The following is a 13,554-nucleotide window of genomic DNA, read 5'->3' on the forward strand; positions in this document are numbered from 1 at the left end:
AGCCCCGATGCAAACCGAGACCCGTCAAGCTAATTAGCGCTGTTGCAAATGGATGCAGGTCACAGCTCTCAGCAGATTGGTCCACAAAAGGGTCACAAAGGTCAAACCTCCAGTATGGAATGATATAAACAATCATCTATAGACCACAAACCAATCAATCCCTTTTTACACTGTCCACTTCCTGGTTGGTTGCTTTCAGAGGTCAGAGGTCAACAAACAAGAAAGACACCTGAGCCAGTGTGTATGAAATTGGAAGCACATACTGCTGATCATCTATTCATCTGTGATTTAGCAATAAATATAGCATCAAGTATCAAATACACTTAAATATATTCTTGAAAGGATCTGATGATGAGTATTTCTTTCCATGCCTGCTTTATAAAACAACATCATGCTACCATTTTATTTTTTCAAAACTGCTTACCAGATCATTTTGATGGTACACTCATTATGGTTCCTCTTTCATTCTGTCTTTGCATCCCAAATGTTCTTGCATGATTAAACTTAGGTTGACCAAGATTTCCCATTAGAAGTGTGTAACCCTTACGGCTTTAAAAAGAAGCTAACTTGGGGTAATCGGTATAGAAATTATCCTAACACTGGTTGCCACCCAACATAAAATGTAAAAAAACAAAAGACTCTTAGTATGAACTTCATGGCAAAGGCAAAGAGATCAATGAGGAAACTGATGACAGAAACTAAGAAAGAAAAAGAGAAAATGACCAAGTGAGAAATAGGACAAAACAAAATCAACTGACTTTTACAGTAATCAGTCCCTCCAGGAATTCATGATGTTGCGATCGCGTGAATTCACGCGAAATCAACCAATCTCCGCGAATTTTGTGCGACCTTGCAATTTTGTCCAATCACCGCAATTTTCCCGCAATTTTGGCCCGCCTCCCGTGAGTTCCACCAATCATAGCAGCTCCCAGGGTAAACGTAATGCACGTACGTCACCGAATTCACTTCCTTGTTTATGGTTTGAAGATGCAGACATGTGCGATACTAATGTCTCTCATTTACCAGCAAAAATTACTGCTGAAGACCATGATAAACAATTAATTCACTGATGTTCTTCACCAAAGCGGAGCTAAACAGTTTTACAACCGTGCAATATTGTGGTGGAACACAAAAAGAAGAAAAAAAATCATCGATTGACACACACTTTTTTTAAAAACACGAAACATATTAGAACGGCTGGAATGAGCGAACAGACCAGACAAATCACCATGATGGAAACTGTTGCATCCAGATCCATTAGAGCACTGAAAGAATGAAGGTAAATTAGATTAATTATTCCACCAAAGAACACAGCAGAGTTATGTGATGATCAGCGTGTGTGAATCATTCCTCTGTGACAAACATCACTCAAAACGGACTCAGGGATGAAATTTTCAGGGTCGGTCAGAAATGACAAGGACCAAATGATTAGACTTTGGCAGTGATGCGGCTTAATGTTTGGATCCACGGATTTGTTAAGGATTCATAGCGGCACGGCGTCTGATAGCAGCACCGGTAACCATGGCAACAAGTTAACACTACCTCAGCGGCCCGCTGACGATCACATGATCGTGATCCTACAACAAATCTACCACTGTGGACGTATCGGAAATGATACAAGGAACAACTGATTAAATTGTGGGAGTGTTTCTGAGTCCCATCAATTCCTCGCCCGCTACATATTCGGGGGGGCGGGGGTGGGGGGCGGTAGTGGCGGCGGCTTGTGGCAGAGACGGCCCGAAAATTCAGATCCTTTCTCATTTTTAGACAGTTCTGGCCACCATTTCCTGATGAAAGATTGAACCCAGTGTAAACCGACCTTCGTTGCCTTCGTTTTGTCTTCAGTTAAACTGAAGAATTCCCAAACAGCAGAGGTCTTCGGCATTTTGTCTTGCGTTTATGCAATGAAGTGAAGCGTGACGTCAGAGTCGGCAGCCACCCGGCCATTCGGGTCGTGTTTACAAACACGGCAGGATGAGCCAAAGTGGGCCGAAGGCGCAGGAAAGAGACGAGCTCCGAATATTTTCGTCTGGGGGGAGGAGGGAGTGATCACATAGACATTTGTGTATATGTTATAGACATATATGTATATGTTTATGTGATGACATGATGAGATGAGCCGATAAGTGCCGATGTGGACCGAAGACGTAGGGAAGACGGTAACATGGCATATTCTTTCCGCCCGGTGACGTCCGACGGGGGGGGGCGCGAATATTCGGATACCAAATTAATATCCTGATAGTGCCGAACGAATATTTGGATATTCGGGATATTCGGGTCCAGCCCTAGTCATATCAAACTAGTATCTGGCTGCTGCTGATGTCCCACCATGGTGTGGTAGCTTTTGTGGAAATGGGTTGGAACGTTAAATAATTAATTTCGGAATAAATATTGTCAATTACAGTGTTGAAACATGTTCTACAAGCTGAAAAAAAATGCAGCTTTTTAGCAATTGTCACAGTCTCCCGCAATTTCATCACAAACAAATAAGCTTAGAACATCGCAATTTTTTCGAAAAGCTGCCGCGAATTCAGGCATTTTCGGCCGCAACAATCACGAAAACGCCCGCGAAATCCTGGAGGGACTGAGCAGTTGTTTGCGAGATCTTTGCAAAATAAAAGATTAGCAGATAGATGCTGAGTTCAGGAGGACAATTCCATGCCGCTATGCATAACTTTAAAGCTGCTGTCCGGAGTTTGAATCGCAGCGTCTCCCAGAACACTGTTGGTCCCACCCTCCCTCCCTCTGATTTCGCCCCTTTATTTGTGCACGCGCGCAGTACATGAGAGGAGTGCCCGGAGTGCTGCAGCATCTCGCCTGTTTTGCTGTTTTCCCCTCTTCTACATTTAGTACATTTAGTAAATAATAAAGGAATTACGTTAGAATGCTGTATTGAGTCTAACTTGTCCTAATACCAAAATAACATGAATCTGCTAGGACGAACTAGTAAAGTTTCAATATGTGATTACACTCGTGTATCCCTCTCGATGACGTTGTTTATCAAACTTAGTGCATTTACGCGTGTATATGTGTTACATTTATTTATTTCTATCTAGAGTTCAGAATTGCATGACTCCTCTGACGAAGAGTATGTCCCAGACGCCCCAACATCTTCCTCCAGAGGTCGGGCATCTAAACGAAGCCGTCAGGTGGGCTATGGAGGGCCGTGGTCGGGGAGCGAGGCGAGCACCCCGACCACGGCATCTAAACGAGCCGTCAGCCGGGCTATGGAGGGCCGTGGTCGGGGAGCGACGCGAGCACCCCGAGCCAAAAACGTCCTGCAGTCTCTTGGCCTGACAAGCCGTAACTTTTCTGGAAGTTGCTGAGCCCTGATGCTCTCTCCTCCACAAGCAAAACAAATGTGCGCGCGGTTGCGTAGTGCGGAGCTCGCCCACCTCTGCATGGACTTGCTTGCTGTGCGCGTAACCGTTGATTGACAGCATGACAAAGCTGAAGCTCGAACTTGATAGGTCGGCAGCAACCGGCGCTTTTTGGAATAACATGGGGGTCTATGAGAGGAAGGCGGAGCTCAGGAATAAATTTTCATATCGCGTTATTCTAACTTTATATTATAGTATCGAACTAGACTAACACATTTAAGCTTTGTTAAAAAATGATACATAGATTGAAAACAAACGGAAACTCCGGACAGCAGCTTTAAGCCTTAACTCTTACGTTATGTAAGGGGTCGCCCTTCCTGCATTTATTGGAAATTAGGTATAGAAACCAATTATGTTTTGCGTATTTCTGCTGTAAAGTTTGCCATTTGAACATGGAGGTCTGTTTGCATTGACTCGCTTTCAGAGCCGATCTCAAGAGGTCATTTGAAGAAGTTTTTGACAGTTTCATTGGGTTAATTTGTCAGCCCAAGAGGTTGTGATTTTATTTTGATAGAGGGTTAGCCACTGTCTGCACATCTCAATGGAAAAAGACCTACAAATCTGACTGCAATCGTATTATGTGTTAGAAGAAGAAACAAGGAAGTGGTAATGTTTTTATTGCTGTGATTCAATATCCTAAAGTGAGGGAGGTGACAAAGTAAAAAACAAAACTAACTAACTGTGTAAGTGAATTACATTTATTAAGCCACAGTTCATGTAACAGGAAGCTGCCTGTTGCTGTTGACACTAAAATTGCTGGTTTGCACTGAGATTATGATTTTGTGTTTTGTTGCATGAGTAATTGATAGTCTGTGATTTGATAGTTTTTACCACTTACACTTAAAGCGACAGAATAGAATGCAGCAGAATCCTATAATTCCCACTTGTGGCCATGGAGGCCACTGTTGCCATTGCTCAGGTAAGATTCCATAGTGTTGCTTTAAGTCATTTTTACTGAATGTGGTCATTCATTTATTGGTTTTTATTACTTGTTTGTATTTTCAAATCTCACAATAACGTGTCACATCTTGAAAAATAAGCCATATTTGATGTTTATTTGTAACTTCTATTGCAAATACCAGCAAATAGGAAAAAAAAAATTGAAATGTCAGTCAACATTTTCTTTCTTTGCAGTCAAAATTAAACTACATTGTGTGTTTTCATGCACGCTGAATGAAACCACTTCAACATCAACATGGAGTTCTGCAATTAGCCGAACAGAGAGAAAGGACAGAAAGGCTGAGAGAAAGGGGGGAGGCGAGGGAGGGAGGGAGGGAGGGAGAAAGATGGAAACCAACGCTTGAGGAATTGAATTACCGGAGCCTTTTCTCATTATCATTTAGCCGTCTTTTATGGCCCACCAGTGAGAGATGATGTTCCCATGACCCCACACAATACACAGACATATTATTCAATCTTGCCTCGATGAAATTCCTGCAAATAAAACCTTTGTGCTGGGCAACAGCTAATTATTTGACAGATTGGCCCCCTTCTGGCTCAGGTTACAGTGTGGAGTGGCCATGTTTTAGTCCCCCCTGCCTCCCCCCTTCAACACACCACCAGCACTCACCCACTCTCCCCGGCCCGGTGCAGAGAGGGGCCACTTTGAGAAAATCCCAGAGGGCCTCATTCTTTTCAGGAGATTATATATTTCAGAACCCCACCTCCTCCTCCTCTTCCCAACCATCTATCCATCCAAAATCAGGCGAGCGTGGTGTGTGTGTGTGTGTGTGTGTGCGCACAGGGGGGGTCTGTGTGTCAGTGACAGCAGTCATTTCATAGTTTAAAGGGTGTTCTCAAGCAGAAATATTTAATCTTCCACGAAAATAAAGATCGCTGGTGGAAGAATGTGATGGAGAGAGTGAAAGAAAGATCTATAAAAAACATGTCAGATAAGTGTTTTGTTACATTGTATTTATGCTGCTTTGAGGAACTACTGTACCTATGAATCTAGCTTTTTTTTGTAAAACCAAATTAGAGAGTGGGGAACATTAAGGGATTAAAGTTTTGGGTGGGCATGACGTTGGCTTTGATTCAGTCCACTAATAACAAGAGTTTGTCATTAGTGTTCGGACATGGACCACAAGATAAATGCCAACACGTTTAAATTATCTAGAGAGTAATGGCATTTTCCTTCATCCCTTTCCCTCCCCATAAAGATCCCTTGTTGACGCAACTATGCAGACATTATGAGTTATCAGCACAGGTTTAATCTGTTGCTTATTTTGAACACCATGCAGACGGTATAATTCAAGAGGACGTACATGTTTAAAGAGGTTCAGACTAAACAACGTGTTGAAATAATGTAAGGGAACTCCACTGGGGAACAATCACATGTGACCATTATGCTAGGAAAGCATGTATCTCCCTAAATGTCATCTAACATGATGGAAGACTGTGATGCTAATTTATATTTGGATTTATTTTGTCTATTACATTCCCAGAGAGACTGCAATGTGGAACCCACAATCTATAAAATATATTGTATTTTCTATCTGGTCCTATGTCACAATATGTATTTTAAATATTAGACCTAAAGCTATTTGACATAAAATGAAATTATTACTTTTATGGCTTTTATAGACATTTATATATTTTATTTTGAATGCTGATAATGACCTCCAAAATGCTAAAACTGAAAGAGAAATCCACAGATTGTGCCTGTAAAACCCACCACACTTTAACCCACAACCCTAGAGAACTAAAACAAGGAACTGTTGCTACTGTTTGGGGCATTTCGGCTGCCGTGCTGTTGGAAATTGACATAGCTGAATATTTCTGAAAAAGGAATTGATATCATATAATGAAACAACAGAAAAATGGAAGTTGGAATTAGGTTTAAAGGAAATGCAAAGGGTGTGCCATGCATGCAATGTACTGTACCAGTTTCCCTTGAGAAATTCTCCATGTTGAAACTTGGTTATGCAGCATATAAACTCAAAATGTTGACTGAAATTACTTAATTCTTATTAATTGGTCGACTGACAGTAATTCAGCACATATCTAAGGATACTGCTTTAGTACAAATATGCATGAAGAACTTGTTATCCCCAATGCTGGCTTATTTTTATGTAAATTTTTGATGTTTTCAAAATCATACTACCTATAAAACACCACTTTGGAGAAACTCAAAGACAAGTAGATACTTTTTTCCCCTAAAAACTTGACAATGCCCCTCTTTCACACTCTCATTCTCCACCTCTCGTGCATCAAATTCTTGCTGGGATCCAGTTGCATGTCTGGGAAGCTCGACTACTGTGTTCACCTGGCATGAACCCAAGCGAGCGGAGCCTGGAGTATTCATTGCTTAACCTGGGTGAAGGTCATATAGTCGAGCCTTTCCCTGCTCCGCTCCCCAATGAGCAAACATATGGTCATGGAGCACCTTGAACATGTTTGGGTGACCACAACTACTTGGCCTGAGTTGCCACAGCAAAAAAGAAAGTGGTGCCAAAGGAGGTTCCGGCCCAACTTGTAAAAGCAGAACAAGGATAAGCAGGGAGTGGGAGGCTGCTAACCACAGTTATCATCAATAACTAGTTGCTCGCACACATTTCAACCAGCTAGGAAAAGATGTGGAAAGCTACACTCTCTAGCTGGCCTGTTTCTGTTGATATAAATGCCTGTAATCATAAGGTACAATATCATCACCCCGTTGTTCAAACAGCCAAGCCTCGTCTAATCGCTTCCACGTTTCCTCAGTGTTAAGCTCATTAGTGGGTGACCTAAAGGCATGTAGGAAAAAAGACAAGCAAGAGAGACAAAAAAAAAATCTTTGGATAATGGATGCTTGCTGTTTTGAGACAGTAAAAATAAACAGGTCTGTGGCTTTGATAATGAATATGCTGCAAACATTGGCCCAGAGTGTGAGTTTATCACAAACGTCCAGCTAATAACACAACTATGTGCGTGCATGTACAGTATGCATATGAGTCGCTGTGTCTATGTCATTGCATGTGTGCGTATTTATCTCCGGGCAGGAGGTGGGGGGAGGTGGGAGAGCGTTGAAGATGATGATGACTCGCTGTTAGACTTTGTGAATGGGGATATGAGAGTGTCTCTGGTGTCTGAGTGTCCGGCCCAGGTGGCGACTGGAAGGCTGACTTCATTAGCCTTAAAGAGGAAACAAAGGAAGATGCATTGTAAAAAAGTGCCATCCCTCATCTGTGAGGCCACCGCCTGACACATTAGGAATCTGTATGCTCAATTAACCACTGGCAGGCTCATTTTTCCTCTCTCTCTCTCCCTCTCTCTCTCTCTCTCTCTCTCTCTCTCTGACTTTCTGACTCTCTTATCCCCTCGCTGTTGATCAAACAGAGCAAGCTAGAAAGCAAGCCTTAATACATGGCATGTTTACCAATGTTTTAGTTTAGTGTCAGTGGGCATAAAACTTACATTCTCATGTGTGAAAGTGTCACCTCCTAGTTAAACATTTGCACTACTATCTCCATTTTTTTGTTACAGGGAGAAGATGGAAACTGGATGTATGAGGAGAACCATGCCAACAACACATCGCTCCCGAAGTTCTATTTGTATGTGAGTTCTGTTATTAGGACCTATTTATTGTAGGTAATTTTAAATGTGACATTCCTGTAAGTTTATTCATTTACTATAAAGAGAAAGTACATATGCAAACATATGACGCATCATACATTCCATCATAACATTATATTTTTCTGTAATGAAGTATAAATGAGATATATTAAAACAAATCAGACAATGCCTCTTAGATTCAAGCAAGCACGTACATCCATCATTTGTACAAATAATGCTTGAACTAGCACCAACTTCTGTGCTTGCGCTAGCCATTCGCCACTTCGCCATAGGCGCAGCCTTCCTCAGGATGGCGAAGCCATTTTTAGCATGTTTAGCCACGGTGGCGAAGCTAATTTTGCCTAATAAATGTGAAAAAGGGTTAACTTAGGGCTGGGCGATAAATCGAATTAATTAGATTAATTCAAGTTTTTAAAACCCGACGATTTGAAAATTTGCAAAATCATAAAATCGAGGCAAGCTTAAATATGAATTCTTCTTCTGCCTTTCACGACTTGTGCACTGGCGTTTGCTTCCGCTTCTCATCTCCTTCCGCCAAAACACTCACACCCCCTAGATGAATCTCATTAGCTTTTTTCATGAATCTCGTCAGGAAAGTAAGATTCAGTACTTTCTAGTCTTAACAAGTATTGAGTATGTATTTTATGTTACAGTGACATGATTGATATATTGATTTTTTTTACAGGAATTGTTGTGCATATTTCTTATTACTTAGAAATAAAAATAGTCCAGTTGCAAATTGTGTGTGAGTAACTTTTTTAATTAAACTGTTGAAGTAATCTGAAGCAATACTGAACATAATTTTTGGCCTCAAAATGCACCAGAAGGCAGGAAAAGGACTCAGTTTTTTCAAAATTTCCCGCACCGCAGTACAGATACTGAAAAAGTGTGGCTAAATGTGGCTAAACAAAATTCTAGCACTTTAGCCACAGTGGCTAGAGACAAATTTTCCCTAGTGTAAGCACAGAATTTAGAACTGCGCTCCTGTAAAACTGTCCTACTCATGATGGACAGTTGTTTCTTTAATATTAAAAATCATCCCAGTTATCACAGCAGAGTCAGTGTTGTTCACTTTCTCTATTGAATAGCAATTCTTTTTGCTTGTAAAACCCATAAACCAATAATACCCACACTGCAAATGAAGTACCAACTGTGTGATCAGAAATATTGCCTTAAGCATCTATCCTTAAAGCTGAAGCAGTGAGCTATCGAAAAATGTCTCTTCAGTTACTTATACAACACCGTTTTTTAAAAATAATTTCAGACTTATATTCTTCAGCCCTGACACATGTGACAGCACTTGAGATTTGTCAGTCTTAGTGCACAACTCGTGTAAACATGATGTGTAAAATCAGTGGCGTACCCATTAAATATGCAAAACTTGATGTTTGTATGGCTCTTGACTCCATTCTTCACATGTAAACACACCAACAGTTCTTCCTTTGAACTGGGTGGCAACCTGAGGCTACTTATCTTCCCATGAACCTACTGCGAAAAATGACAAATGACACCTGGCTGAGGTGGGCTTCTGGTGTGTGGACAGGGGTCACCGTGATACGCATCACCCTTTGATTAACGAGTCGAGCTGAATGCTCTTTAGAAATCACAGGGGTCACGGCTTAGGAGGCCTCCATCCAACACTTCGCCACACTTCACAACACCAACTTTTTTTATCATCAGACCCCACCCCCCACCCCCCTCTCTTCTCTCTCTTCTCTCTCATGTCCCCCATTCTCTCCTCCCCCCATCTACCCCTCTTTTGAGGTCCATCAGAGAGATGAAAAATGGCATGCAGCTGGCCGAGCACTTCCTTCCTGATGTGGGGGGTCAACAGTTCGCTATGCTGATAAAGACTCTTACACCTTCTTTAATAGTAGCTACTATAGCAGCAGAGCTACACTCGCACAGGTTGCTTTGCTGCATCGTTGGACATCTATCACTCCCACCCTTGTCTGTATTTTCTCTCATTACGTTGCTCATCATTGACTGCCTGTGCACACAGATAAGGTTTTTTTTTTGTGTGTGAAATTATTATCTAAATATCCCTCTGAATTGATTTTAAAATAACAACTAGCAGTAAAACCATTGCATCATATACTTTTTTGATGTCTTTTTGGGATTGGATTGGCAGCAGAGTTCAGCCTGGTCAGATCTTGAGTGCACTCCAAAAAAGGTGCTAATCATAATGCTGAGCTAGCCTTGTTGAGCTGCTAATTACCTCCATTATGAAGATGCAGAGGCCTGATCAGAGGTGCCTCGGTGTGTACACGTGTACTTGCGTGTGTGTGTGTGTGTGTGTGTGTGTGTGTGTGTGTGTGTGTGTGTGTGTGTGTGTGTGTGTGTGTGTGTGTGTGTGTGTGTGTGTGTGTGTGTGTGTGTGTGTGTGTGTGTGTGTGTGTGTGTGTGTGTAAACAGGAGTGTGTACCGGCCTGTGTCGATTAAGAGGAGGATTAGCCGTCCATCCTGAGGAGGGAGGCAAATCGGGGGTATGAGGAGAGAAGAAGGGGGGAGGGCAGTGGTTGTGGTCGTGATGGGAGGAGGGCGTCCCCCTCCTGGAGACGAGCCCTGACCTTCTCATTTCATCCTCATTAGTATCTCATGTCAACAGAGCAGCCACTCCTTAATCATCTGCTATCATCCCAGGACTACACACACACACACACACACACACACACACACACACACACACACACACACACACACACACACACACACACACACACACACACGGCTAGTTTCTCAGACAGTCACTCACACATCCTGTATACATAAACATATATCATCAGAAATTTAAATGAAGAGTATGTGATACACAATAAGGTGTTAATTACATTTTTCCTGCTTAACATTCAGTGGAACTTTGGAGATGTCTGGTAGCTATGATCTTCAGGTACAGTGGAGGACAGTGTGTTTAAAAAAAAGACTTGTAATCATGTAAATAACCCTCTCAACCCAACGCAGGGAAGTGCTATCAAAATTCCAACTGAATTGATATGCCTTGTTTATTCATATCTATAAACGAACAATAAATCCGATGTGTTTATTGGCCTTGACTTGTGGGATCCAGTGGTGGCCAGCAGCATGGCAGCATGGCACAGGGTGGGCTCGTCTGTCTGTGTCGGCCTCGGTGCCACAGAGGCTCCAGCAGGGTCGCGGGGAGCGGGGGCTCAGGGTGCCAGCACAAATGAGCTCCATTCATTTCCCTACTTCGGCATATGGTGGCCCATTGTCCTCGGCCACAGAGGCAGAAGTGATGCAATTTGTTGGCATGTCCTGTCATTTTCACAAACTGTCCATCCCACTGAGGCCCTGGCCAGCAGAAGACAAGCAAGGGCAGCTTGTTGTTTCCTGATACAGACATAACGTGTGTGTGGGTGTGTGTGTTTACTGAAGCTAATCCAGAGCTGGTAGCAACACCAAAAACAAGACACATGTAGTGATTCAGACAAATATTTTGATGAGGAAGAGGAAAGTCAGAAACAACAAGATCAGTCAGAGTAAATAAATGTGTAAATCTTCCCGAAGATTATAATATGCAGTATGTGTGTCAATCCCAATTGTTTACCGTGCTCTAACAATAGTTTATCCTTATTTACAGAATAGATTTAATCTGATCTGGGCTTTAAGACATGATAGCCTCCTTATTTGCGACATGATATGTAAAGACGTCAGCTTTTACAGTGTGACTCATATAGGAAAAACAACAAAACGCTAGCATTCACAATGAAATCAAAACCAACGTTTAAAAAAATAAAGAATACTGAAACCGCAGATTATGAGTGAGAGTGAACTGGGCAGCTCACCCCTGGTCTGTTCCTTGTTTCACTATGCCAAGCATGAAGCTACTGTCTGACAGGAGAGGGGAAGAAGTCTTGTTTAACTTCCTGAAAAAGCACACTTTTGGCATGAGGTGCACAATATAAGCAATGCAGCAGCAGCAGAAAGAAACAAAGAAGTGTCTAGACATGACTGCATTTAGGTCAGACAGAGGAAAACATATGATCACACAGTCATGCACAGAACGATGGTAGTATATGGTGTTGACAGGCGTTTGGATGGCCAGGGTCAAATGTCACTGAACCCATTCCACACTAACATTTGTGAGTGTGTGTGTGCGTGCAGTGCATCATCCTCCCTTCACAGCATTGTGTCACTCAATATTGGCCGTGTCGGCTGGAGGTTTTGAACACTGAGCTCACAAGAAGAAATCAACAGAGCACCTTCAGACAGAAGTCGACTTCACTTCATACCCCGTGAAGATTGATGACGGCGGTTGTTTCAATGGGTTTAAGGAACAAGTGGCCCTCAGAGACTCATTATACCTCAGCAAGATTTGGAAAATGGAGTGACACTGGTCCTGATTACTGAATTCATCATTTGTATTGGACAGTGTTGCTCTTTAACAAATGTCAGCTGGATAACTGTACCAAAACCACTAGTATGGTTCCATGTTCTCTACTGTAAAAGAGCTGAAGAAAGAAAGATTCTTCTTGCATTTTTGTTTTGTTTTTGTTTGCCACACATAAGACTTGTATAAACAGTCAGATAATCCATCTTTGTCCTCCACACAAACATTTTAACCAGGCTGGATGTCTAATACCCCAATCATATATCCCTGACCTCAATCCTGGCCACACTTCTCCATCCACCTCCTCCCCCTTGTTCAGCGAGCCACCATGCTGAGGTAACCAAGCTCCCTCACTGGCCCTATCCTTAACCCCATTTGTACCCTGCACCCCCGTCTGTCCCCCAAACCTGTCAAGGAGCGGCTTCCCATGTCCATCAACGGGTGATGGATGAGGTGGAAGGTCACCACCCCACTCTCCAGAGTTCACTGATCCCATCAGCCATGCAGACACCTCCGAATCATAGTGGGGGACATTACTAAAATCATACATTTAGAGAGAGCAACCTTGAGGAGGGATGCTTTGCAAAATTTGCTTTTAGAGAAATGTGTCATTGGCAATAAGTCATACCCCTGATATTCATTGGCTGCTGTGGATTTGTGATGCTTTTAACTATGGAAACCAAGCAGGAGTGGAATTTTAAAGTAAAAGTTAAGTTAAACTATTACATTCTTTCTCAATAGAGCACAATTGAGTAGAAAAAGCAAGTATATAACCTGTCAAACAGGCTGCACAAGTAAAAGATTGTTTGTTCTGTTGGGTAAAATGTGGAGATTTATTGCATTTTTCCTAATAACAAGACTTCCTTTCATTAAATAGATATCCAGCACTCACTTGAAAAATAGAAATGATTTGCTCAAAGTGATTTCCCATGAAATGCAATGAAATTTGATTGTACCCTGGTATAAACTAGTGAAGAGTCTCACCCCTGACTGACCTTAAATTGCCTCTTGATGCCTATGGCGCTATAGGAAAAACAGTAGCCCTATTGGCTCATTTCACATATGTCCTGGTAAACAAAGCTACAAGATATGATTGCTGATTCAATTGCAGAGGAAACCAAAAGAGCCAAACTCAGATCCTGGATGTCTGTCCCCTACTTTTCCAGCAACAGAGAAGAATCCTGCCTCCTTTGCAACAGGCAAAGGAGGCGGGATTTTCTCATACCATTCAGTGAGAGGGAGATTGATATACTATAAATACACCAGAAAAAT

General features: G+C 42.1%; 1 long non-coding RNA gene across 1 annotated transcript in view; it reads left to right on the forward strand.

Annotated features, from left to right (window-relative positions):
- The window catches only part of LOC110961887 (uncharacterized), a 53,280-nt gene extending 43,961 nt beyond the window's left edge, over positions 1 to 9,319 (forward strand). The window contains exon 3 of the long non-coding RNA XR_002596396.2: positions 7,845 to 9,319. This is a non-coding gene — a long non-coding RNA (uncharacterized LOC110961887). The remainder of the gene's footprint in view (positions 1 to 7,844) is intronic.
- The last annotated feature ends 4,235 nt before the right edge of the window (positions 9,320 to 13,554 follow it).

This window comes from Acanthochromis polyacanthus, chromosome 12 (assembly GCF_021347895.1).
Source record: "Acanthochromis polyacanthus isolate Apoly-LR-REF ecotype Palm Island chromosome 12, KAUST_Apoly_ChrSc, whole genome shotgun sequence".
Classification (NCBI taxonomy): Eukaryota; Metazoa; Chordata; class Actinopteri; family Pomacentridae; genus Acanthochromis; species Acanthochromis polyacanthus.